The sequence below is a fragment of the Balaenoptera ricei genome, chromosome 11 (genome assembly GCF_028023285.1).
Source record: "Balaenoptera ricei isolate mBalRic1 chromosome 11, mBalRic1.hap2, whole genome shotgun sequence".
Classification (NCBI taxonomy): domain Eukaryota; kingdom Metazoa; phylum Chordata; class Mammalia; order Artiodactyla; family Balaenopteridae; genus Balaenoptera; species Balaenoptera ricei.
Genome location: NC_082649.1, coordinates 94814337 through 94841440, shown reverse-complemented (window position 1 = coordinate 94841440; position 27104 = coordinate 94814337). Strand labels below are relative to the sequence as shown.

General features: G+C 37.7%; 2 long non-coding RNA genes across 2 annotated transcripts in view; one reads left to right on the top strand and one right to left on the bottom strand.

Annotated features, from left to right (window-relative positions):
* Positions 1-27104, top strand: part of LOC132375162 (uncharacterized) — a 497604-nt gene that overhangs the window by 165256 nt on the left and 305244 nt on the right. The window contains exon 5 of the long non-coding RNA XR_009505936.1: positions 20984-21063. This is a non-coding gene — a long non-coding RNA (uncharacterized LOC132375162). The remainder of the gene's footprint in view (positions 1-20983; positions 21064-27104) is intronic.
* Positions 601-25315, bottom strand: LOC132375163 (uncharacterized). Its single transcript, XR_009505937.1, has 3 exons — positions 25257-25315; positions 20530-20665; positions 601-874 (listed from the first exon to the last, which is right to left on the bottom strand). It is a non-coding gene; the product is annotated as an uncharacterized LOC132375163 (long non-coding RNA).

Below are 27104 nucleotides of genomic sequence, written 5' to 3'. Positions count from 1 at the left end.
AGTACTTCAATTTATCTGTCTTGTTTAATTTCTTTTTAACAAAAAAGGACTTGTATTGCCTCAAACAGATATTCAAATGAAGAGACAGATAATCACGGTAACATATAAACTCCTAAATGTTTATTAGTGTCCTCATTTCTCTCATTATTGTTTTCTAGATTACCTGGGCTCAGAAATCTAAGAATAAATTCTATTTTTCTGTTTTATTATCTGCATCAGTCTTTCATCCATGTGTGTTACTTCTTTTAGAAAGTATCTCAGAATTGGACATTTTTTTATGTTTTTAATATCACTGTTTTAATTCACAAAGTTATCACCTATATCATTCCGGCTCCCTGCAGGAAACAGATGGCACACTTAAATGTTGTGATTGAGGCAAGTTTAATAAAGGGATACTTCATAAATGTATGAGCATAGAAAAAGCAACAAGTGTGGGTGTAGACTGGTAACACGAAAATCATACATCACACCACCTGTAGACCTGAAAGGTTAAGAGGAAAAAAAACTATTAAAATAAGAGAGAGAGAGTGTGTGAGAGCGAGAATGGGGGTGGGAGAGCACGAGAGAGAGAGAGAGAGAGAGAGAGAGAGAGAGAGAGAATTACCAGGAGTCTTCTCCCTTTAGTAGAGGTCACAACCAACCTGAGGGGGTACATCAGTAAGGCATCTGGGGAATACAGGCCCTGACTTTTCTCTTTTCTGGTTCTCTGTCCATGCGTTTCTCTGGATAACCTCAGTGGGAAGCCACAGAGCAGGTGCCTTGCTTCAGGTCCTCCAGGTCAGCAGCTGGGGTGCAGAGCAGGGTGGAGGAGAGTAGGGAGTGGATCTGGAAGGCTACATGGGAATTTCCAGCATGCCATCTCATCTTCTCATGTCTGGAATTTTGAAAACACAGATGTAGGATGTATAGACAAAAACTAATTAAACAAGGTAAACTTTGCTGTCAGGTAAACTCTGTGTTATCACTAAAACGAAAAATGTGTGAGGGAATTGAAGGCTCTGTTTCTGCTTTTCCAGGTTTACTAAGCACCACATGTTGATTCTTACATTAGCGGCTTTCTAACTGTGTGATCTTGAGCAAGATGCTTAGCCTCTCTGTTTCAGCTTTCTTATCTGTAGAGTGGATATAATCATAGTGGTTTTCCTACAGATTAGGTTAAATAATTTATGTTCAGCTCCTAGCACAGGGCCTGGTACATAATAAATGTACACATTAAATATTAGGGTTTATCCTCTATTGTTATGAAAACTATTCTCCAAGCCCACAAAAGTCAAGCTGCAATCACTGTGTTAGTCAGATCAGAAGTCACTAATTACTAACGGCCAATACAAGAAGTGAGGTTGAGTATCAAGGAACATTCTAGGACTGGCCATCCTCTTTCATTTTTGCTTATCCAATTCTCCACTTCAAGTTCTAGCCAAAAAAGCACCTTTTTATAAAGCGTTGTCTGAGTTCTGCACCCCACAGACTATCATCTTTCAATGTATAGCATTCTTCTTAGAAGCCAAATACTATATTGTGTGGTTATAAACCACCTAATACAGGCTTCCTGTTGTACAAAAATATGTATTTCTATCTACCCAGCTAGATCAGAAGCTTTTTGAAGATAGACATAATTGTTTAAAAAAAATTCTTAGAAGTATTTATTAATCTATCCATCTTTCCTTCCTTTCCCTCCCTCCCTCCTTCTCTTCCTTTCTTCTTTCTCTCCTTCCCCACTCCTTTCTTCATCCTATCAATTAAGCTGTATTAATTTATTAAGGACCTAACAGGTACTATGCTATTGCTGCGGGGATGCACATGGAAGGAAAAGACACAGACTCTACCTTTATAGAGCTTAAGATACAGTTGAGGAGATAGGACACATGAATATATTAACTACAGTCATAATTATTCCATGTACAATACTATACAATGTAGAAAATAGTAAGCACTTTTAGAAAATTACAGTTGAAGTCTCTGGATATTTAAACTACAGAAAGATAAGCTTTGAAGAATAGGGAAGACCTCAGCAAGAAAAGAGTTGATGAAGGGCCAGAAATTAAGATAAGAGGAGGGACTTCCCTGGTGGCGCAGTGGTTAAGAATCCGCCTGCCAATGCAGGGGACATGGGCTCTAGCCCTGGTCTGGGAAGATCCCTCATGCCGCTGAGCAACTAAGCCCGAGTGCCACAACTACTGAGCCTGTGCTCTAGAGCCCGCGAGTCACAACTACTGAGCCCGCCTGCCACAATTACTGAGGACCGTGCACCTAGAGCCCATGCTCCGCAACAGGAGAAGTCACTGCAATGAGAAGCCCACACACTGCAACGAAGAGTAGCCCCCGCTCGCCGAAACTAGAGAAAGCCTACACGCAGCGACGAAGACCCAACACAGCCAAGAATAAATAAATTTATGTATATAAAAAAAAAAAGGATAAGAGGATACCCTCACTGCTGGCGAAGAAGGGAATGAGCCATAACGGCAAATGAAGGCTGGACTGTACCATTACTGCTGTGGGGTTTCCGGGATATTTGCTACAGTAACGTTAGCCTGGAGAAGCTTGTATTCCAGCTCAGGGCTTGGGCACTGACCTGTTTACCGGAACTTTCCAGATGAACATCTTCTAGTATTAAGATGTTTCCAACCATGATTACTGATGTTTCTGACAAACTCCTGATTTTTCACAATCAAGTTTGGAGTGATGAGTTGGTACCAGTGGATGTCTTTGTATGGATTTAATGATGTTAAGGAGCATAGCCCAGATATTATTATGTGCAGGTATCACATTTTAAGTAAAACTCACATTCTCTGCCTCTTTCTGAAAAAAAATCTATATCAGAGTCTATGGAGCTCAAAGAACAGGAGGGGGTCACATGGCTGTGTGATGCAAATTAATTATATAATAATTACAGCTGGAAAATAATTAACCAGATCTGTGCTATCAAATGAAAACAGAGAACAGGGGAGGAAACACAGATAACTGACTTGCTAGATAAACATCCTGAGACCTTCTCCAATTATAGCATATAATATGCAACATAAAATATGTATGCAACTATGGAGAAAGAGAAGGTGCTTCGTGCTGTTGCCCATCTTTTATTAAGCAATTTGTTAGGTAATGCCTATTAATGATATTAATAGCTGACATTTCTGGAGTATTTAATATGTGTTGGCCACTGTTAGCCAACACACACAATAGCACTGTGTACACATATAATAGTATTTAATTGATTATTGAGACAATGCAACTTTAGGTTGAAGTTGGTTGAGAAATGAGGGGGAAGTGAAAACAACATGAGCAACTCTTTAGAGAAATTTGGCTGTGAAACGAAGATGAAAAAGGAGTAGAAGGAGGAAGTTGTAGGCGAAATTGTATAAGATATTCTTTCTTCCACTTTTCACCTGGGCAAACAGGTGCACAGAGTATATATGACCCAACCAATATTTAACAGAGTCAGTAAAGGAATTTCAAATGCTTGTACTGGCTTCTAGGGCAGTAGATTATCTTTTGCCAGCTGACAACACCATTCCCTCAAATCAGGAAAGCATGGAAACTGCAGAATCCATGTTGGACTTCTGAGTGAGGTTTTTCCTAGGAGCCCTGAATCAGAGTGAGGTTAGGGAGAAGTCGTCTTCATTCTTATTTTTATGTTTTATAGTCACTGGAAGAATGTTCTAACCTTAGTAGGCCCTCAGTAAATAACAACAGTAACAAAAACATTTATAGGTCACTTACCCTGTCAAGTCCTAATCTGAAGCTTTATACACATCATATCATCTTATTTCATCTTCACAACAATGCTATGAAGTATATGATGTTATTATCTCCATTTTAAAGATAAAGATATTTAAGCCCAGAGAAGTAAATTTCTGTAAGAATATATTTCTACTAAAATTGAGTTTAGTCTTTGGGTCCAAAGTCCAGATTATTAACCACCACTACTTCTTATAGTATCTTGCTGGGGGAGGGAGTGGAGAAGTATATGGTAAGGGGGTGGTTTAAAGTCCACAACTATCTGCTTTTATCCAGCTCCTAATTTGGAAGCAAAGTAGTTTCTCCTCAAGTTACTATTAACTGGACACTATATTGGGGCAGATTCTGATCTATTCTTATGCCATCTCATGACTCACAGGGAATAGGCTTGCTTAGGTTTTTGCTAAAGACTCCAGTGGCAAAAGTCTGTTTTTCTGTCACCAGTGGGTTAAAAAAATCCATTTTCTGAAGATCTAGTACATCAGATGTGAAGTGAATGCTACAAATCTGCTTAATGAGTCTTGAATGTGAACAGTGTATTGGCATATTTAAGACAAATTGCAATTGTCAGAAATTCCTTTGTGGCTTCCTCTTGAGGCCTGTGAGTGGAGGCAAGTTAACTCTATGGTTCTCTGGCAGTTTTAATTTTTACAATTTTTTCTCTTTTGGTTTGAAACCATGAAGAATGAATTAGCTGCAGGATGCTTTTTGGTGGATGGAGGAAATATTCTGAAGGCCTCAAAATGAAATACTGTACAAACATTTAGCTAATATGATCATGCAATGGTCAGGGAAAAAAGGTACTGTGCATAAAAATATGGAGATATTTATTACAGAAAAAATAGTGTACATTTAGAGTCCCAGAAAGCTTTCAGAGGAAACAGCTTCCTTTGCTTTTGAGAGCCATTAATCATTGCCACACAAAGGATATTTCTAGTATTGGAGATAGAAGAATACAAGAGAAATACATCTAAGCATTCTTTTTGAAATGAAATAGAGAATTAAACAAAAATAGATTTTCAGGCTCTGCTGCATTTTAATATATAATGATGTGTGTCCATATATGTTCATACCCTTGAAATGTATATGTATGTTGGTGCTTAATCTACCTTATTAGAGACATCAACTACTTAGAAGCAAGTGTGCTTCTAGAAGGAACATAATTATTTTGCTCCTCTGAAGAGATGTCTTCAAGAATGGCCTCAGTAAGTGAAATACCTCAACACCTGCAATGAGCAGTACTGCTGTGGGACCCTCAGTTTTCATATGAGGCTCTCCCACTGAGCTCTTCTGATGTTCACTTCGTTGTGAAGGTTAGCATTAAAGATGAAAGTGGTGTGAAGCAATTTTGGAGAAAGGAAGCTTTGAAATCTCAACCCCGGGGGGAAGATAAATTATTCTTCTAGGTACTTTGGCAGAGGCACTGTTTTGAAAGGCAAGAGGCCAGAGAAGGCCTGAAAAATCATGGCCATTGTTTCTGACAGCTTTTGGGGTGTTGATCAGATTAAGCAAGACCAGGAGGCTGCATTTTCAGTGAGCCCTGAGAAGCCGTGGGAGCCTATCTCTGGGTGTGCCACACCAGCCCCTGGCTGTTGTCAGTCTGATGGATCGCTGGAGCTAAAGCTTTAGGTGCAGGGACAGCTGGGGGTAGGAAAGGGTGGCACTCCTGAGAGAACTCTGGTTAATCTAGGTACTCAGAGGTTTTGGACGCCGCAGGGTAAATGTGGTATGTTTTCCTGGAGGGTCAGTTTTACTAGAAGATTAGAGGTGCAAATCATCTTTTTGATATTAAAGGGAACAACACAGATGTATTGTGAATCGGAAGGCAAAAATTGCATAAATTTTAAAGATAGAACTAGAGATTGTAAGGAAATAATAAGCTTGTAGTAGGTTAGATTCTGATCGCCTCCTTTCCACCCGATCCCAGTGAGTATATGAAAACTCTATTCTACCTTTAAGGGCCCCTGTGTTAGGCATCTTTGAGCAATTAAATACAATTGAACCCAGAAAGGATAAAAGAGTTTCTGTTGCTTAAACTGAAAGTTTTAAATTGAAATTTGTGGTTGAAAATTGTCAGTCTACAGGCTGATTCTGACAGGTCAAATTTAATCAACAGACAGGTTTTGTTTGATCCATGCAGTGTTAATTTTTTCAATTAGTTGCTAGAATTTGTAAAACAAAGTCCTCATAATAGTCCAGTTTCTCTTAAAAAAAAGGAAAGTTTGGCAACACCCAGCATGGTCTCTTGCATGGCAGTACTCAACTAGAGCTAAATAGTGTTGGCTGCCTTCAAAACAGTATGCTTCCAGCCCACCGCACTTACCACCCAGCCCAGTTCTCTCACTGCTATCTGCCCGATCTCTATAGACATTTCCATTTGTGACCCATTCTTCAGCCATGATACCCCTGGGGTTTTTCTCGTGGCCTTATCTTTATAGGATTCATCTTTTCATTTTGGTCTTGTGCCCTGCTGTAGACCATGGTTATCATGGTAATCTATAAAGTTTTCTTTGCATTCTGAGAACTAATCCTTACTGAGGTGTAGATATTAAGTGTGCACAGACAAGCTGCTGTGTGTTATGGCAGTATGAAGACTGAGCCTGTAAGCTGGTGTTTGCTACTTTGAAAGGGACCTACAAAAACTGTCCATGCCCACATTTCACCCATTTTTGACTAGGTGAATATAACTCTTTATGTTATCATTTATTTTAAAACTTAGTGTGAAAGAGGCATGTGTCAATTTTGGTATAGAGGAGAAAGTGTAGAGAACTTGGTTGCTTGTCAGCTATAGTGTTGGAGAAAGACCATTAGATAGGGAATTAAGGTCCTTGGATTATAATCCCAACTCTTCACTTACTGTTCATTCTCAGGTGTGAGGACTAAGTTGGTGATGCTTGGCTTCCTCGTCTTATGTGGATTATATCACCTGCCTGTTCTATCTCACAAACTCCCTGAGAATCTCAACTATAATAATACAAAGAAACCAGCTTAGAAAACCATAGAAAACTTTACAGATTTAGGCATCACGTTCGTATGAAATCCTAAAATGGTGGGTTATGTCTAGGTAATTCTCTTTGACCAATATAATCCCCACGACAGTTAATTATATTTCCTGATGGTGATGTAGTTTCCGTTTTTAAAGACTGAAGAGAGAATTCAGTTACAACAAGATGTATCTTTATTGGCCAAGTAGGGCCTTAAAATGATAAAAGAGTGTCTTGCTATCCCTTTCTCAATGAATACCAGAGTTATTTACCACTAGCTCCAAACAAGAAATAATAAAGTTATATAAAACTGTGTTGGATTTTTATAGGCTTGGAGGTCACTGGGATCCAGCTTTATATTCATTATTTGCTAACACCATTTTTCTTTCATGCACTGTGAATTTGTGAGGGTCTTTTTCCTTTCAGGCAATCAGAAATATGAATTTGTTTTATATTGATCTGCTTATGGTAGCTGGTGTAACAGCATCTTGTAGTAGACATGCTGCAGGTCATATCTTCTTTTACCTTTTATAAAAATTTTAGTGTTTCTCGTCGGTGGGAAAAAACATCAATGTTTCTCCTTGAACAATTCTGAACAAGTCTTTTGATGTTTTCTGGTTTAGCTCTTAAAGCTTGTGTGGTGTGGATTACAAAGAAAAGAGACATTAGGGATTCTTTCATCAATCTCATTCTTCAGAGATTTCAAAAGAAAACTTTGAAAGGCACTAGATTTTCTGCAGCTAAGGAGGCTTCTGGCATGTACATTCATAGAGATGGCTTGCACAATAATCCTTTTTAACAAGAAAGCAGAACACCATTTGTTCTGTTACTCATGGTTGGCATTTTAAAAGCCATTTTAATCTTGAAACCTAGAGTCCAAGACCTATGGATACACTATATCCTGTACAAAATTGTTTCTTTTTAAATTCAATAATTATGTCTTTGAAAAAGCCAAGAAATTGTTAAGAGATTTGTATTTTATATAGATTTGTCCTGTATAAGTACTTTCAAATTGCATTGTAGGTGACACAGAATTAGCCTAGACTCTCTTATTGAGAAATACATTATTTATGATCAGTACCGCACTCAATGTTTATTTTCCTGTTTCAACATTGCTGCTATTTGGTCATATGGTCCTGTGTTTCTTTTCTTTTTTTTTAAACATCTTTATTGGAGTATAATTGCTTTACATTGTTGTGTTAGTTTCTGCTGTGTAACAAAGTGAATCAGCTATACGTATACATATATCCCCATATCCTCTCCCTCTTGCGTCTCCCTCCCACCCTCCCTATCCCACCCCTCTAGGTGGTCACAAAGCACTGAGCTGATCTCCCTGTGCTATGTGACTGCTTCCCACTAGCTATTTTACATTTGGTAGTATATATATGTCCATGCCACTCTCTCACTTCATCCTAGCTTACCCTTCCCCCTCCCCGTGTCCTCAAGTCCATTCTCTATGTCTGCGTCTTTATTCCTGTCCTGCCCCTAGGTTCTTCAGAACCTTTTTTTTTTTTTTTTTTTAGATTCCATATATATGTGTTAGCATACAGTATTTGTTTTTCTTTTTCTGACTTACTTCACTCTGTATGACAGACTCTAACTCCATCCACCTCATTACAAATACCTCCATTTCATTTCTTTTTATGGCTGAGTAATATTCCATTGTATATATGTGCCACATCTTCTTTATCCATTCATCTGTTGATGGACACTTAGGTTGCTTCCATGTCTTGGCTATTGTAAATAGTGCTGCAGTGAACATTGTGGTACATGCTTCTTTTTGTATTATGGTTTTCTCAGGGTATATGCCCAGTAGTGGGATTGCTAGGTCATATGGTAGCTCTATTTTTAGTTTTTAAGCAACCTCCATACTGTTCTCCATAGTGGCTGTATCAATTTACATTCCCACCAACAGTGCAAGAGGGTTCCCTTTTCTCCACACCCCCTCCAGCATTTATTGTTTGTAGATTTTTTGATGATGGCCATTCTGACTGGTGTGAGGTGATACCTCATTGTAGTTTTGATTTGCATTTTTCTAATGATTAGTGATAGATATTGAGCATCCTTTCATGTGTTTATTGGCATCTGTATATCTTCTTTGGAGAAATGTCTATTTAGGTCTTCTGACCATTTTTGGATTGGGTTGTTTGTTTTTTGATATTGAGCTGCATGAGCTGTTTGTATATTTTGGAGATTAATCCTTTGTCCATTGCTTCGTTTGCAAATGTTTTCTCCCATTCTGCAGTCTGTTTTTTCTTCTTGTTTATGGTTTCCTTTGCAGTGGAAAAACTTTTAAGTTTCATTAGATCCTGTTTGTTTATTTTTGTTTTTATTTCCATTTCTCTAGGAGGTGGGTCAAAAAGAATCTTGCTGTGATTTATGTCATAGAGTGTTCTGCCTATGTTTTCCTCTAAGAGTTTTATAGTGTCTGGCCTTACATTTAGGTCTTTAATCCACTTTGAGTTTATTTTTGTGTATGGTGTTAGGGAGTGTTCTAATTTCATTCTTTTACATGTAGCTGTCCAGTTTTCCCAGCACCACTTATTGAAGAGACTGTCTTTTCTCCATTGTATATTCTTGCCTCCTTTATCAAAGATAAGGTGACCATATGTGTGTGGGTTTATCTCTGGGCTTTCTATCCTGTTCCATTGATTTATATTTCTATTTTTGTGCCAGTACCATACTGACTTGATTACTGTAGCTTTGTAATATAGTCTGAAGTCCGGGAGCCTGATTCCTCCAGCTCCGTTCTTCTTTCTCAAGATTGCTGTGACTATTCGGGGTCTTTTGTGTTTCCATACAAATTGTGAAAGTTTTTGTTCTAGTTCTGTGAAAAATGCCATTGGTAGTTCATTAAGAATTGCATTGAATCTGTAGATTGCTTTGGGTAGTATAGTCATTTTCACAATGTTGATTCTTCCAATCCAAGAACGTGGTATATCTCTCCATCTGTTTGTATCATCTTTAATTTCTTTCATCACTGTCTTATAGTTTTCTGCATACAGGTCTTTTGTCTCCTTAGGTAGGTTTATTCCTAGGTATTTTATTCTTTTTCTTGCAGTGGTAAATGGGAGTGTTTCCTTAATTTCTCTTCCAGGTTTTTCATCATTAGTGTATAGGAATGCAAGAGACTTCTGTGCATTAATTTTGTATCCTGCTACTTTACCAAATTCACTGATTAGCTCTAGTAGTTTTCTGGTAGCATCTTTAGGATTCTGTATGTATAGTATCATGTCATCTGCAAACAGTGACAGTTTTACGTCTTCTTTCTGATTTGGATTCCTTTTATTTCCTTTATGTCTCTGATCACTGTGGCTAAAACTTCCAAAACTATGTTGAATAACAGTGGTGAGAGTGGGCAACCTTGTCTTGTTCCTGATCTTAGTGGAAATGGTTTCAGTTTTCCACCATTGAAAATGATGTTGGCTGTGCCTTTGTCATATATGGCCTTTATTATGTTGAGGTAAGTTCCCTCTATGCCTACTTTCTGGAGAGTTTTTATCATAAATGGCGGTTGAATTTTGTCAGAAGCTCTTTCTGCATCTCTTGAGATGATCATTTGGTTTTTATTCTTCAGTTTGTTAATATGATGTATCACATTGATTGATTTGCGTATACTGAAGAATCCTTGCATTCCTGGGATAAACCCCACTTGATCATGGTGTATGCTCCTTTTAGTGTGCTCCTGGATTCTGTTTGCTAGTATTTTGTTGACGATTTTCGCATCTATGTTCATCAGTGATATTGGCTTGTAGTTTTCTTTTTTTGTGACATCTTTGTCTGGTTTTGGTGTCAGGGTGATAGTGGACTCGTAGAATGAGTTTGGGGGTGTTCTTTCCTCTGCTATATTTTGGAAGATTTTGCGAAGGATAGGTGTTAGCTCTTCTCTAAATGTTTGATAGAATTCACCTGTGAACCCATCTGGTCCTGGGCTTTCATTTGTTGGAAGATTCTTAATCACAGTTCCAACTTCAGTGCTTGTGATTGATCTGTTTATATTTTCTATTTCTTCCTGGTTCAGGCTTGGAAGGTTATACCTTTCTAAGAATTTGTCCATTTCTTCCAGGTTGTCCATTATATTGGCATAGAGTTGCTTGTAGTAGTCTCTTAGGATGCTTTGTATTTCTGCGGTGTCTGTTGTAACTTCTCCTTTTTCATTTCTAATTTTATTGATTTGAGTCCTCTCCTTCTTTTTCTTGATGAGTCTGGCTAATGGTTTATCAATTTTGTTTATATTCTCAAAGAACCAGCTTTTAGTTTTATTGATCTTTGCTGTTGTTTTCTTTGTTTGTTTCACTTATTTCTGATCTGATCTTTATGATTTCTTTCCTTCTGCTAACTTTGGGTTTTGTTTGTTCTTTCTCTAGTTCCTTTAAGTGAAAGGTTAGATTGTTTACTTGAGATTTTTCTTGTTTCTTGAGGGAGGCTTGTATAGCTATAAACTTCCCTCTTAGAACTGCTTTTGCTGCATCCCATAGCTTTTGGATCGTCGTGTTTTCATTGTCATTTGTCTCTAGGTATTTTTTGATTTCCTCTTTGATTTCTTCAGTGATCTCTTCGTTATTTAGTAACATATTGTTTAGCCTCCATGTGTTTGTGTTTTTTACGTTTTTTTCCCTGTAATTCATTTCTAATCTCATAGTGTTGTGGTCAGAAAAGATGCTTGATATGATTTCAATTTTCCTAAATTTACTGAGGCTTGATTTGTGACCCAAGATGTGATCTATCCTGGAGAATGTTCCATGTGCACTTGAGAAGAAAGTGTAATCTGCTCTTTTTGGATGGAATGTCCTATAAATATCAATTAAATCTATCTGGTCTATTGTGTCATTTAAAGCTTCTGTTTCCTTATTTACTTTCATTTTGGATGATCTGTCCATTGGTGTAAGTGAGGTGTTAAAATCCCCCACTATTATTGTGTTACTGTCGATTTCCTCTTTTATAGCTGTTAGCAGTTGCCTTATGTATTGAGGTGCTCCTATGTTGGGTGCATATATATTTAGAATTGTTATATCTTCTTCTTGGATTGATCCCTTGATCATTATGTAGTGTCCTTCTTTGTCTCTTGTAACATTCTTGATTTTAAAGTCTATTTTATCTGATATGAGTATAGCTACTCCCGCTTTCTTTTGATTTCTATTTGCATGGAATATCTTTTTCCATCCCCTCACTTTCAGTCTGTATGTGTCCCTAGGTCTGAAGTGGGTCTCTTGTAGACAGCATATATATGGGTCTTGTTTTTGTATCCATTCAGCAAGCCTGTGTCTTTTGGTTGGAGCTTTTAATCCATTCACGTTTAAGGTAATTATTGATATGTACATTCCTATTAGCATTTTCTTAATTGTTATGGGTTTGTTTTTGTAGGTCCTTTTCTTCTCTTGTGTTTCCCACTTAGAGAAGTTCCTTTAGCATTTGTTGTAGAGCTGGTTTGGTGGTGCTGAATTCTCTTAGCTTTTGCTTGTCTGTAAAGCTTTTGATTTCTCCATCAAATCTAAATGAGATCCTTGCCGGGTAGAGTAATCTTGGTTGTAGGTTCTTCCCTTTCATCACTTTAAGTATATCATGCCACTCCCTTCTGGCTTGTAGAGTTTCTGCTGCGAAATCAGCTGTTAACCTTATCAGAGTTCCCTTGTATGTTATTTGTCGTTCTTCCGTTGTTGCTTTCAATAATTTTTCTTTGTCTTTAATTTTTGCCAATTTGATTACTATGTGTCTCGACGTGTTTCTCCTTGGGTTTATCCCGTATGGGACTCACTGTGCTTCCTGGACTTGGGTGGCTATTTCCTTTCCCATGTTAGGGAAGTTTTCGACTATAATCTCTTCAAATATTTTCTCTGGTCCTTTCTCTCTCTCTTCTCCTTCTGGGACCCCTATAATGTGAGTGTTGTTGCGTTTAATGTTGTCCCAGAGGTCTCTTAGGCTGTCTTCATTTCTTTTCATTCTTATTTCTTTAGTCTGTTCTGCAGCAGTGAATTCCACCATTCTGTCTTCCAGGTCACTTGTCCGTTCTTCTGCCTCAGTTATTCTGCTATTGATTCCTTCTAGTGTAGTTTTCATTTCAGTTATTGTATTGTTCATCTCTGTTTGTTTGTTCTTTAATTCTTCTAGATCTTTTAAAACATTTCTTGCATCTTCTCGATCTTTGCCTCTATTCTTTTTCCGAGGTCCTGGATCATGTTCACTATCATTATTCTGAATTCTTTTTTTGGAATGTTACCTATCTCCACTTCATTTAGTTGTTTTTCTGGGGTTTTATCTTGTTCCTTCATCTGGTACATAGCCCTCTGCCTTTTCATCTTGTCTGTCTTTCTGTGAATGTGGTTTTTGTTCCACAGGCTGCAGGATTGTAGTTCTTCTTGCTTCTGCTGTCTGCCCTCTGGTGGATGAGGCTATCTAAGAGGCTTGATGGGAGGGACTGGTGATGGGTAGAGCTGACTGTTGCTCTGGTGGGCAGAGCTCAGTAAAACTTTAATCCACTTGACTGTTGATGGGTGGGGCTGGGTTCCCTCCCTGTTGGTTGTTTGGCCTGAGGCAACCCATCACTGGAGCCTACCTGGGCTCTTTGGTGGGGCTAATGACAGACTCTGGGAGGGCTCACGCCAAGGAGTACTTCCCAGAGCTTCTGCTGCCAGTGTCCTTGTCCCCACGGTGAGCCACAGCCCGCCCCTCCCCCGCCCACCTCTGCAGGAGACCCTCCAACACTAGCAGGTAGGTCTGGTTCGGTCTCCCCTCGGGTCACTGCTCCTTCCCCTGGGTCCTGATGCACACCCTACTTTGTGTGTACCCTCCAAGAGTGGAGTCTCTGTTTCCCCTAGTCCCATCAAAGTCCTGCAATCAATTCCCACTAGGCTTCAAAGTCTGATTCTCTATGAATTCCTCCTCCCGTTGCCGGACCTCCAGGTTGGGAAGCCTGACGTGGGGCTCAGAACCTTCACTCCAGTGGGTGGACTTCTGTGGTATATGTGTTCTCCAGTCTTTGAGTCACCCACCCAGCAGTTATGGGATTTGATTTTGCTGTGATTGCGCCCTTCCTACCGTCTCATTGTGGCTTCTCCTTTGTCTTTGGATGTGGGGTATGTTTTTTGGTGAGTTCCAGTGTCTTCCTGTCAATCATTGTCCAGCAGCTAGTTGTGATTCTGGTGTTCTCGCAAGAGGGAGTGAGAGCACGTCCTTCTACTCCGCCATCTTGGTTCCTCCTCAGTCACCCTGTGTTTGAAGAACTTACTTTGTCTTCAAAGCCTAGCTCACATCCTAACCTCTCCATAATGACTTTTCTGGTTTCTTCAATTGAAGGTAATTTTTCACTACACTGAAATCCCTCTTTTATTAAGTGTATCATTTTCTAAAGAATTTGAAAAAGAAAAGGTACATGTATATGTATAACCGAATCACTTTGCTGTATACCTGAAACTAATACAACATTGTAAATCAATTATACTCCCCCCCCACCAAAAAAAAAAAACTAGAGAAAAAAAAGGTATTATTTTCTACCTTGTCTTAATGGCTACTAAGGTACATTTCATATCTCCCCTATCTATATTTATACCATCTTTCTATCTCCAGTACAGATTCATATTACTCTGTCTTAATAAGTATTAATACATAGTTTTGAATGAGTGAGTAACAGAATGGATGAATAAATGAGGTTAACACCAAAAGTCTGATAGCCTTCTCTACCGTTATCTTTTCTTCTCTTAAAATAAATGGTCTACAGTCAGTGTATTTTACCATCACACATCCCTCATAAATTTTATTTCTTCCAGGCAATTTTGACTCTCCCTCTTATTTATTTGCTGTATCCAGATTTATTTAGGCATAACTTGGATTTGTTTCCTTCATTCCCACTGTCAAAATCCAGGTCCAGGCCCTTATTATATTATTCTTGGATGTATGCTGCAGCTTGCTAGCTAGTTATCTTGTTTTGAATTTCTTTTTAATTCCTATTTTGGACGTACATCAGCCTAATCTACCTAAAATAGAATTTCAGTATTTCTCCCCTATTTTAGAACTAAGAATCCTTTCCAACAGCCCATAGACTAAAATTCGTACTCAAACTGGCATTTAAAGCCCTTCAATAACTGGGTATAATTTACGGATTCAACCTTGCCTTTGGAATTTTTGATTCCTCTTTTTAGAATTCTTAGTCCTCATCATCTGATTCCTTTGCCTAAAAAAAAAGTTCAAATCTGGTTTTCTTTCAGTTTTCCAGCCTTGCTCCTTGCTGTTTTCTCCTCCATACCCTGAACTCTATCCACCACTAAACTGTTTGCAATTCTCAGATCACTTAAACATCCATGCCTTTGCAAGTTATATTTATTCTATCTAGAGAAACTTCTCTCTCTTATGACTTATATATTCCTACTCATTCTGTTAGAATTATCATAATCATTACCCTCTTTGTAGTGTTTTTTTCCTCATCCTTCTCTGCTCCCCAACCATTGTTAGGCATTCATTTTCTTTGCTTCTATTTTCATAGCTGTAGCACAATATGTATCACAGTGAATTATTGACTAGTCTCTTTCATTTTCAGATTGAGAGTTTTTTGAGGTCAAGGGCATAGTTTCACTTTATTTGTATCTCTTGGGCCTAAGGGTGATTAGTACACAATAAGTTATCAGCAAATATTAATGTACAGTGCTATCAATATGGCTAACATTTATTGCATACTTGCTTTGTGCTGGGTATTACTTTGTGTGATTTCATGTAATTTAATCCTCATAACAGCCTTCTGAGGTAGTCCTTCTTAATATCATTATTTTACACATGAGGAAATTTAGAGGCTCAGGGAGGTTAAGTAACTTACCTAAAGACAAAAAACTACATGACAGAACAAGGATCAGAAACCAGGCTACCAAATTGCAAAGCTCATACTTTTAAGCATTGCACATATTTATTCATTTCTATCTCTAAACATTGGCATGTTTGTGGTAGAACTTCCTCCCTAATTTTTTCTTTTTTATCAAATTTAAGGCACAGGTCAAAATCTAATTCCTACTCATTCCTTCCATGACTGTATCAGTCTTACCTTCTTGCATTTACTTATTTGGCCATATGTTGCACAAAGTTCAGTACTTTAACATGAATGGCTTGACATGTATTAATTTAAAAATCCATTTCTTGATTCTTTCTGGACTTGGATTGTGATCTTTATTTAAATGACACTCTACCCCCAGCCCCATGTAACACACAGTTATCACAGTTATGGATACTTAATAGCACTTAGCTAAAAATTCTTGGTTTAATACCACATGTAGTTGGGATTTTTTTGGTTTTTTTTCCTTTTGTGAGTCTCTCTAAGTTGGAGGTAGGTTAGGAATCTGACAGGGTTAACTACTTTGAAGACTCATCCTTGTCAAATTCTCTTTACTAAGGAAAGGGTTACCTATTTTCAACAATGAGGAAACAGAAAGAAAAATAGGCCTGGCACATCAAAACAGTGATCCCCCCAAATGCATACACTCTCTGTTCTTGAAAGAGTCCTTTGAAGTCATATAATTCACCTCCCTCTGAAAACAGAAGGGGAACTGAGGGAGACCCTATGTTGCTACCTGCCATGCTCATAATCCCCTGGCCTGTACAGCAGAGCCTGGCCAGTGAACTTGGATCTCCTGGTTATTTCAGGTCCTATGCTCTGCTATGAAAAGAGGCATCTGTGAGTGAACATGTAAAGGGTCAAATGCAAATACTTTGCACTTAAGAGTGTTCCAGAATGGAACCCTAGCCCTGTGTGGAATTGTTTTTTAGATGCCACAGGGTTTCAAAGGAGACTATGACAGCGAGCTATGGGTCAGGACAAGCAGCCAAACAGCCCTAAGAGGGGATTAAGAATTGATTGTTGATAGTTTGTCTCTACCACATGTCAGGCCAAGTGGCTGCAGCTGGCCAGGGTGCCAGGGAGGATTTTCCAGTCTCTTCCTTTACTCTATGCTGATTTGGCCTTTTGGGAGAAGGGGTGATCATTGCATGACAAAGTGACTAAAATGTATTACATCTGTCCTTTGAAGGGTCCAAGGATTACTTAGTCATTTCCTGAAGATGTTTTCTTCTTAAAGAAAATTACACGCTCAAAAAATACAGTTGAAATGAAAATGGAGTATTCAGAATAATGAATGTGTTTGAAGTAGCTGTGATGTTTATGTCCTTGTGAGTAAATGTTGGTCCCAAAGGGCATCCTACATAACCATTATTACCAGTGAATATATTGCACATACTTGTCCAGCCAAGCTGCCAATTGTGGCAGAATTATTATTTTTTTCTTTTAGATTCTGATAAATGCTGTTTAATTTCAATAAAAATGAATTTTTGTTCAAGTGACGAAGGACTATTATCCTGTTTGAGGTTGTTTTAAAGGCTGCAACAGGTTCTTTTGTCAACAGCATAACACCTTGTAATGGTTTAAAATAAGTATTCAGTTTGAACACACATACAAAAAGAAGTCTTTTGAAGGAAGATGGAGGCCAAAGACAGAGAGCAGTGATGAATTCTTAAAGCTGCATTTAGTTCCTTATGTATCTCTTTTCTTTTCTTTTCCCTGCCACATAGATGCATATATATTTTCATGCACGTATACACAGCTTTTAGGAAAATATATCCTATCTAATATTCATTAAGCCATTATCATGTTTATAAAGCACATGTTATGAGAGATATAAGGAGCTTAAAATCTTTAGGGAAGATACTACATATATATGAATTACATATTAATCATTAATTTATTAATTTAACAGGTGTTAATAGAGCAGCTACTATGCCAGGCACTATGCTCATGGTGGGAATACATGGTGAACTAATATGTGGTCACTAGACTCATGCAACTTAAAGTTTAGTGGGGGAGACATTTCCAAATTAATTGTTCCTATAAACAGATGTGTAACTAGAGCTGACATAACTGCCCTGAAAGAAAAGAACATGGTTTCATGAGTATGTATAACAAAGGAACCAGTCCAAGATAACGGAAGTGGTCAGGGAATGAAAAGACTTTGGAGCTGAAATTGAAGGATTTCCACAAGGTAAAATGTGGTGAGTATATTAAGGAAGATACTAATAAAACGTGATCAAGGGGTAGGAAAAATGAGGTTTGGGTTGGGAAAGTCAGAGAGACTTTGGTAGAAGGTAGTGGCTGAGTCTTGAAGAATGAGTTGTGAGCTACGTAGGTTAGGGGACCTTTAGAATCTCTGGCATATCAGGTAATAAAAAAATCGATTATTCTTCCTTTGTTCTGCAAAGGAAGCTTTTCATCCAGTGAGTTATTTATTTATTTGTAAAACCCTGCAGTTCCAGGTATAGGATAGGCTTTATTGCTAGAGAGGCACTGGGGGATAGACAAAGAAGAATAAAAGTTCACATTCTGAGACAGATTCAAGAACAAGAACAATGTCCTGTATTTTTCCTGTATCATCCAAGTGTTTTCTACTTACTTACTACATATTATTCTACTAGACCAACTAGCTTCTCTTATTTCTCAAGTGACATTCTTCATCTTGTCTTCTAGACAAGAGGTTCTATAAGGCACAGTTAAAATTCTGGAATGTTGCCAACACTTGTGATTTATGTCCTAAGTAATTGATTACTAATCACAATGAAAGTATTAAATTTTAGGAAAAATTACTTTACAAAATAGAACAGATTCAGGGTTACCCATGTGGAAATAGTGTTCATCCTCTTGAAATCCTAGCTCCTAATGCTTTCTTGAGTAGGAGCAAAAGGGTGTTGTTTCAGGACACGAGAGAATTACACATATACATGTAGTTCATTTTTTTAGTGCCAAAGTTTGTAATGTTGGACATGGCTGTGGAACTGTCTGACAGGTGTGAATGTCATCTGTCACATGTGCCTGGTTGAGAGTCATTGGTAAACCACGAGCTCCTTAAGAGCATAGTGCATGACTTAATTACTTCTTCTTCCCACAGAGACAGATGTTATGTTCATTTGTTCATTCACTCACTCATTCATTCAGCAAATGAGTTTCGTGGTTTTTGCTCCTCACATCTATCTATTTAGCATTAAAGAGCTTGTAGGCATTAAGGCAGCTGGAGAATCTGACTAGGACAGCCAATTTGAAGACTCTGCTTGTCAAATTCTCTTCAGTAAGGAAGGAGTTATGTGCAGTAAAGGCAGAAATCAATTTCTGTGTGTCAGGCTCCATCATAGGTGCTGAGGACTCAACCATGAGAGAAGCATACAAAATAATACCTGTCTTCATGGAACCTACACTTTAGTTGGGGAGATAGAAGTAAATAAAATGAATAAATGAAAATTTTAATGTGCTAGTGATAAATATCATAGAAAAAAAATAGAGAACAACGAGAGGAGAGGGAAGTAATAGGGAAGTGGTAATGTTGGTGGGGCTGGCAATTTTAGATGGATGTCCCTGGAAGCCCTCACTGAGAAGGTGATATTTGCATGAAGACCTGAAGGAGATAAAGACAGATAATCGTTATTCACAAAGCGTTATGAATGAAGTGAATAAAGTGAGTGAATAAAGATTGTCTCAATGTTAAGTGAGGTTTACCTGGTGGCTCAAGTGGGGAAAGGAATTCAGAATATTATTTTTGCCTATTTCCTGAGGTGAAATGTCAAGTTCATGGCATCATAAAGAGCAGACTGGCCCTGTTTGAGTATGGAAGTGAAAGGAATAGATGGAAAGAAGGAATGGCATGGCAGTGGCTGGAAGAAGGAAATGGTGGAAATAAATCACAGGTGTGCAGAAAGAATGCACACTTAGTACTGAGTTCAGATGCTGCCTCTAACCCCATCTTCTCACAGGAATCAAACTATGTCTCCCTGCCTTATTAGTCCTTCATTTGTCGTCCTTTCCCCCGCTTAGACCATGCTTCTGCTTAGGAAGATTTGTATTAGACCTTCTTAGAATCAAATAGGCGTATACATTTTTTTTTTTCCTAATCAAACTCTCGATCATTAATTTCCCTTCAAAAACTTTTTCAGGCTGTTAACAAAAATAAATTATCAGTAATTGCTAGTAACGGCTGATTTGTCTGGGATTATCACTGAAGTATAAAATGCAATTTAGAATCTCATTATGATTATTATTCCATTTCATTCACTAAATGTGGTGACCTTCTAATTTAGAAATTTTAAGATGCTTATTAGATAAATGTTAAAATGGTGCTTATATAATTGTAATGATCTTTTTCTAGTTTCTTTTCCATTTGCTTATATACTATTTTGTTTTATTGCCACTGGGGGATGGAGTTGGGAGGTAATCCATTTCTCTCACTGTCTCTTATGAAGCCAGACATTAAAGAGTCTCCCAAAACTGTGAAACAGTGCCACTCTTCTCATTATTTTAGTTTTTGGAAAAATGTAATTTTTTTCACAAAATATTTTATTTATGTTAACATGTAATAATAGGTTTATGATTCTTATTTTTAAATGAGTTCATAAAGTTTAAAGTGTTTCTCAATTTAAATTTCTAATATAGTAAATATCAACAGATATAATTCTGAATAAAAGTTCTTTGGGCTCCTCAGTAATTTTTCAGTTCTCAGACCAAAAAGTTTGAGAACTGTTGATTAGAGGTCAATAGCATAGACGCTGAAATCAGACTGATTGCCTGTCACTGAACACCAGGTGACCCTAAGCAAGTTAAGTCCTGGTGCAGTGCCAGTTACTTCACCTGTAAAATGAGAATGATGATATTACCTATCTCATAGGGCTATTTTGAGGTATAACAGAAGGAAGGTATGTGAAAAGCAATGCCTGGCAAGTATTAAGCGTTCAGTAAATGGTAAGTATTGTAATTTGCCCAGCTCTGTGAGATCTGGAAGCTGAGGGAAATCAGACTAAGTACCTTGCTTGAAGTCACACAGAGTCTGTGTGGGAATTTGTCTTCTGAGTCTCACTACTCCACACTGCATCTCCAATACTTCATCAGCTATTGGCTCCAAAGTTGCTCAGAGCAGTAGAATTATCACATTTTGTTTTACCTTTGGAAATTAAGAAGAAAAGATCTTTTCTGTTAGATGTTTTGATCATAATCCTTCTACTTAATTATAACTGTATAACATTTACAGTTCTCTAACCACTTTCAATCCAATTCTCTTCAGCCACACAAGGTAGGCAGAGCAGGTGAATTTGTCTCCATTTAATAGATGAGGAATTCTGGGGCTCAGGGAAGGTTAAATGACTTTCCCAACACTTTCTGACAGATCAGGTATTGGACCCCAGGCTTTATAACTCCCCTGTGTTTTATTATGTAGCTGTTCAGCATTGTAAATATCGTCTAATCTAACTTAATTTCACAGAGGAAAATTAGTCCCGGAGAGGTAAAGTGACTTTCCAAGGGTACGAAGTTCCCAAATAAGGTGCAGAAGAAGCCGAAATAGTAAGTGTGGTTTCCAGGTTCTTGTGTTTCTTTGTTTTAGGTTTTAGTTTACCTAAATTTAATAATGATAATTCCATTTTCCTCTGATTCTGGGTTGTATAAACACTGTGGGGCTTATTGGTTTAGTGTTTTAAATACATATCATAACTGGGGTGATGCATATTTTGCCTCATCAGCTAGGTTGTTTAATGCCCCTTATTCTTGTGTTCTCTGTGTTTAAAATCTCAGCCTCATTTTGCTGTGGATCTTGTTGGAGGCGGTCGGCATTAACTTGCACCAAGGGATACATTGACTGCTTCCCAGATTGAGCTTTATTTCAGACATTTGCAAATTTCAATTTTATACACTTTTTGTGTTTGACTGGTGGTCTATGTATTTGTTTGTTGGTTTTCTGGGAGAAGGAGGAGGGAAAGAATTATGAATTCCAATGTCAAATCATTGGGACATCATCTATTTTTGTAGGAGGAATGTCTAGTGTAACATCAAAATAATAATATTTCTGTCCCTTTTTGGGCCTTGTATCAAAACAGCTTCATGTCTCATATTTGTAGTTCTTTAGTTAAAAAGAAATTTAAAAGACAAAGGAGAACAAAGAACATCAAGTCTCCTTAGCATTATTGTTTTTTCCATGTACTGCCATATGGCATCAGTCTTGTCTACAGTGGTTTTAGAGAAGTATAAGAAACATGGACATGATTGAGTGTCTGAAAGAATGAACTTTGTTTCACTTATAGTTTTCGACTTTATAATGGTGTAGTCCTTCAAACAGGACTATTCACAACTTAACAAGACACATGAGGCTCTCTTACAGGCTAATAATTTGATGCTTGTTTGAGTAGATGTACTTAAGTGTTTGTTCATTTAGAGGTGAGTTTAAGCACTATATGAAATAAAGTAGAGAAAAATCACTGCTGGTAGCAGCCCCCCACCTCATCTCTATTGTCTAATCTCTAGCCCCCAAGTATATATTTTAAACTTAGCAAAGTCAAAGCCCTCAGCTTCTCACATCTACCTTTGTTTGAAGGCAACCATTTTTTTTCTATTTTCTATTTTACTGACAAAGTATATAGAGTTGCATAAATTTCTCTCATCTTCAACAATAAACAATAGCAACAACTACAGCATATTGATCCTATGTCACTCTTCATTGACCATCCCCCATTACTCTGCTCCCTTTTTAGCAGAACTCTTCAAAAAAGTTGTCTGTTCTCACTGTCTCTAGTTATCTTCCCATTCTCTTGAATTCACTTCATTCAGATTTGGAATGTAGTTATTTTGGATGCGCCTTTGTAGGGTCTCACAGAACATCCAAAGCAGTTTAGTAAGTAATTGTTTCCAGCCATATATATTTTTTCCCTAATTGGAGTTCTGGCAAACACATGTTCTTCATCTTATTACATTTATAATAATTTAGTGCCACAAAGACTATATTTCAGCTTCCCCTATATGATATTGCTTGGATTACCCAAGTGGCTGGCCCACCTCTAATATGTTTCTGAATCTATCGTACAGCAATAGATCTTCTGTATTAAAATGCGTATGGTAGATAGGCAGTGTCTATTTCTTGAATGAATGAATCAAGATACACAATATAAAACTTGTATTTCATTCACTTGTAGTCACTTGAAAATTCAAGATGGTCTTTTTGACACCTTCCTGTTAGGTTAAAATCCAGGAAAGATGTGGGATTGGTGTTTCTGGAGGAAAAAAGTCCTCTTGTCATCTTTAAACAAGATAACCACACACTATGTTTTTCCAAAATATAGAGATCATAACTATAATCCTTTGTTTTTGCAAGGTATGAAAAATGTTAACAAACGTTATTTACCAATCTCTAAAATAACCTTGTAAAGTAGTAAGTGCAAGGTGATAACATTCTCAATTTAGAGAGTAATGTTGCTAATTGAACTCAAAAGAGGCTCCGTGAATCAAAGGTTGCACATTATGCTGTGTGCCGAAGTAGGGAAGAAACTTATGTCTTCTGTTTCTCAGTCCTGTGTTCTGTCTGCTTCATGACGTTACCTTGTTTTTGGAAAAGGTTTAGTTCTAACCAGTCAAGCAATATAAGCGTAGACTGTTATAGGGTTCTGGGATGGGAGAGTTGCGTTGTATGCAGATTCTCTACAGCGGGGGTGAGTTATTTCCTCTGAGAAGACATCATTCCATTGGCTGCTATGACCGACCAGTGAGTAGACAATTGCTCACAGGCAGGTCAGAACCATGAGCTGGTTCTCATTAGCTGATTTTTTCTCTTTGGCAAATTACAGCATTTCCTGAAACATCTGCTCCTGTGTAGCCTCTTCTGTAGTCATTCCATTGGAACTGCTGGAATGACTACAGAAAAGAAAAGAGCCTTGCCTTTTGTGCCACTTGCATATTCCTGGACTTTACTGAGAGGATAATTAGGAGCAAGTAGTGGGGAATTGTGAATTTGCTCATGCTCATGGAGGAGGTGCCTCTCTTCCTTTAATGATGTCCCAAGGAGGTAACGTGGGGACCAGGCACCCAACAAACTTACTATTATTCTACCAAATAATATCCATTTAAAAAGTACCATTTCCTCCATGAAGTGCTTTTTCTTTTTTGAAATAGCAGTATTGTTTTTTGTAAAAATGATTCATACTTACCAGAAAAATCCAAACAAGGTATAAAGTACTAAGAAGAAGAAGGCAAAAATCAACCCAACTCAGAGAAAACAAGTTAACATTATGGTGAACATCCCACAAAATTCATTTCTAATCTCTTTCCTTTTGGGATGTCTGTGTGGCCAAAGATGATGTCATACTTGTTTCTGGTGTATATTTATATGTCTTATCTTTCCCATAGATTATAAACTCTCTTTAAATAGAGAGATGGAGATGGTGCCTCATATATTTCTGGGCAGTGTCTAACAAGGTATTGCATATTTGGTAGGTTTTAAAGACTACTTTGTAAAATATAGAAGTCAGAGATTTAAGTTCTACTTTAAGACCCTAATTTTGGGTAGTCTGTGCTCTCCTTGGAACAGATTGCAAATGGAAGATAGTGATAGCAGAAGACTGAGGAAATTAGATGAAGTCATGAGGCATGTAGATTTTTCTTTGTGTCTCCTGGGTGTTTCACAGTCACAGTGGGGGGCAGTCCACAGATGCCCTGGTGATAAGCTCTGGTCTGCTGATGCATCCTCATAAGCCTAAATGAAACTTCTCACTGTGGGCACTGAGCAGTGACAATCAGCATTTGGGGTTTGATTGCTGAACTTCAGTGCGTTCAGTTTCCAGTGATTTTTAGTAGTGTGTGTCTTGGCAAAAGGACAGGGTGTTAGCTCAAATGTCATGTTTAAAGGGTAGGCGGCCTGTCTGCGAGGTTCTAATTGTGTAGCCACCAACAAAGTTTGAATTATAATTTTAATAACAAGTCAGTTTGCAATCTCTTAATCAAAAGTGATGTGTTCGAACAAAGCCGCATCCCAGCAGATGGCCCCAGATTTCAGCCTTTTCATCATTCATTTTTCTCTAGTGAAATCATACCCATTCTCCCTCCATTCTCCCTAAGCAGAATATAATCTTCTTCTCTTTTGAACCTCTACTTATTAATAGTTCATAGAGATATTGCACAATTAATATGAGAAATTGAGTTGGTTATTAAATAGTGTCTGCAATTAAAAAATAGGCATTGTATACTAATCTCTCTCACTCCACATCAGCAATCCTTGCCTCAGACCTTTGGATGTTGCCAGAGTCAATCTGTTGGAAAATTTTAATTTTAATTTAATTCTATTAATTTTTATTATTTAAAAAATTTTGACTTTTTATTTTAAAATGATTTCAGACATAAAAAATTGCAAAAATAATGCAAAGAATTCCCATATATTTTTACCAGGTTCCCCAAATGTTCATATTTTTCCATATTTGCTTTATCATTATCTATCTGTATACAATTTTTCTACTTAACTTGTTGCAGGCATCATCCTTAGGAGAATTTTAGACAAAGACAAAAACGTATTCTTACACTTAGAGTCATTTTGTTGAAGGCTTTTTCTATGGGTTCAATAAATAATATTTTAAAAATAACAAAATACTACTAACACTATTAGCAGTTAATATTCATTGAGTAAATGCTGTGGGCCAGGTATTGTATCAATCAGGGTTCCACCTCAGGTTTCCTGAGGTTTAGGAAAGTTGGGTTCTGCTCCTGGCTCTGTAGCATCCTACCTTGGTCTGCTCAACTTTAGGCAAGTAACACAGCTCTTTTCTGAACTTGTTTCTTTATCTGCAAAATAAGAGGAAATAAATAAATTGATTACTGAAGTCATCAATCCAAGAGGCTTGCACTCACCATTGTCTTGAAATATGTGCAATCACTGGGCTAAGCACTTAATGTGCATTACCTCACTGAGTCCTCACAACTCCTATGAGGTTAGTCATTATCATTCCCATTATACAGATGAGCAAACTGAGGTAAGACAATTTAATAACTTGCTCAAGGTTAGAAAATGGAAGAGTCTGGATTTGAACCCAAATAATTAGCCTTTTGAGTCCAAATTCTTAACCTCTGTGTTATACTTCTCTGAAATACATTGGGAAGGTCTTAGTTAAATCTGAATATGTGATTCCTGGTTTACAAAACCAGTACTCTAATAATCCTTGAGCTGGGAAGACTTTAAAACATGTATACAAACCGTCAAGTACAAATATGTGTTTTATGACATATATATGCTTGTTCCTAAGTCTATATTTTTTCTTTCTTTTCATACCATTGTTTGTGTGTTTATTAGAATTTAATGCCTATCAGAAAATTAATAAAAACCTGGATTTTGCCCAGTGGTTTCAATTCAGTGTTGGATTTTGAAGCAGGGCATCCAGCTGTGCTGGACTCAACTGAAAAAAAAAAAGGGTTGGTTAAAGTAATATCATAGGTCCATTTATTTGTTAAATATACCTCAATAAAAATAATTTTTAAAAAAGTATTAGAATATGTCCAGAAAGTCTGAATTTAGGGAGAGAGTTGGAGAGAGATAATCTGGGAAGTGCACCACAACACCACCTTGGCTGAGACTCAAGAGGAAGTGAAAAGCTGCTGATATGATCGTTGTGGGTCATAGCCTGTTAGACCCCCTGAGGCATGCTGAAGACATAATTGTGTAATCTTTTGGTGTCCAGCTGTGGCCTTCATTACTAAAAACCTGAATTTTCAGAACAAAGCAAATGGAACATATATTCTGTGAAAAGAACACCTTAGTGGTTAGTTAATACCAAAGTTGTCAAAACTGGAAAGAAAGAATTGCTGTTTGTAATATCCATTGAATTATGGGAAAAGTGTCCTCACCCCCTGGAAACACAGGACCACCTGGGTGTGACTGCTCTGTGGAGATCAATTAGATTCTAATTCCTGTATTTTGTAAATAAGGAAGCTGAAGTCCAGAGAGCAGTGATGTGCCCAGGGTTGCGTGTGGCTCGTGAGCCGAGTCAGGGCAAGAACCCGGTGTTCTTTGAGGGCCTCCACTTTTGAGGAAGACAACACATGTGATTTGGAGAATGTCCCAGATTGTTACAGCTGCAGTTTCTCCATCTGTATGTTTAAAGAGTTGGGACTAGATCAGAAATGACGTATGCCTGGCACTGCTGCTGCCTGTCTCCTCTAGGAACCATGCCAGACACAACAAATGGCTTATGGCCAATATGTAATAATAATATGCTGAGTATTTAGGGTATGTTAGATGCTCCAGCAATCATGTTACGTGTATTATTTTGTTAAATTCTCACAACCAACCTGTGAGGTAGATTTTATTATCCTCATGTTACAAATAAGTGAATTGATGGTTAGAGAGATTTAATAACTTGGTCATTGTTGCCCCATCAGAGAGCAGTGAAGCAAGACTTGGATTTTTGGAAATCTAACCCGAAAACCCATATTCTTAAGTGCTCTGCTATATTGCCAGGATAGCATATGAGCCTCTGCTGCTCCCTCTCTATACCCATCACTTATCAGATATGTACTCTATCCCGATATGCTCCAAAGTGGCCTCAAAATCCTTGTCATCAAGTTGCTCCACGCATCTA